Source organism: Echinops telfairi, unplaced genomic scaffold, assembly GCF_000313985.2.
Source record: "Echinops telfairi isolate 266 unplaced genomic scaffold, ASM31398v2 ScPeMD7_7417;HRSCAF=8455, whole genome shotgun sequence".
Classification (NCBI taxonomy): Eukaryota; Metazoa; Chordata; class Mammalia; order Afrosoricida; family Tenrecidae; genus Echinops; species Echinops telfairi.
The window spans coordinates 2,845,148-2,846,335 of NW_022111317.1; positions in this window are offsets into that span (position 1 = coordinate 2,845,148).

Below are 1,188 nucleotides of genomic sequence, written 5' to 3' on the forward strand. Positions count from 1 at the left end.
GAGCCCCTAATAAAATGATTTTTTTTAAAAATATGGGGGGTGGGGACACTTTGTCTTGAGTGCTTGAGACAGGTTGTTGGGAGGGACCGTTCCTGGGGAAGGACACCATGCTTGCTCAGGGGGAGGATCAGCACACCACAAAAGAGAGGAGAGAGGAAGACCCTTAACAAGATCCACAGACAGGGGCGCTGCCACCACACCGGCAATGGTTCTCTGCAGAGGACGCCTGAGGGCAGGGCAGTGTTTTGTCTCCCAAAGGAGGAGGTGCTACCCCCTGGGGCCGCTGTTGCTGGTGTGAGGTGTCCTCAGCCCAGCAGAACGACACACTGCCCGAAAAGAAACAAGGAGGTGGAATAAAATCAGCACAGCCTGCTCCTGCACCAGCCTCCCAATCGCTCCTGTGCCCAAGCCCACTGGGGCGGCCTTGGTGCCAATACACCTCCCTGAGGACCTGCCTCTCCTTCGCTGTCTGGGTAGACGAGGGAAACAAATCCACAGAAACTCATATGTATAATAGAAAGTTTTATATAAAGCATCCCAACCCAGTGCTGTCCAAGACCTTACATCCAACACCGATCCACAAAGTCCTCCTCCATCTCACAAAACAGACGCAATGACGCCGACTGCAGGAGGAAAGCCGAGTCAGTAAACGTGTAAGCATCTCAGCGCTGGCAGGGGTCTCCAGCACCCAGGGCTGCATCGGGGTAGGTCCATGCAGCTTCTCCTCAGGGATATCTAGCAGGAAGTGAGCCTAGCTAACTAAAGCAGGGAACTGGCTCAGGCAGCTGCACCCTGGGCCGACCATCACAAAGCAAGAGACCGGAGAACTAGAAAGGCGAGGCTCACCACCCATTTATCCCTCCGCCCTTCAATTAACCCCACATGTGTTTATCGGCCAGGTTGGCACCATAAACCTTAACTATCTCACTGCCGCTCTGCTTTACCTAACAAGGTCCTTCTCCAGGGACTGGTCTCTCCTGAAAACCCGGCCAACATCTGTAAGCTGAAGTCTCCCCAAAGATCCTTCGGTCCATTCCAACTCAGTGACCCAACAGGACAGGGAAGAACGCCCCTTCTTGAGTTTCTGAGACTGTAAAACTTCTTAAGAGGGTAGAAAGCCTTGTCTTTCTCCTGCAGGGCGGCTGGTGGGTTTGAACGGCTAACCTTCCGGTTAGTAGTCCAACTCAT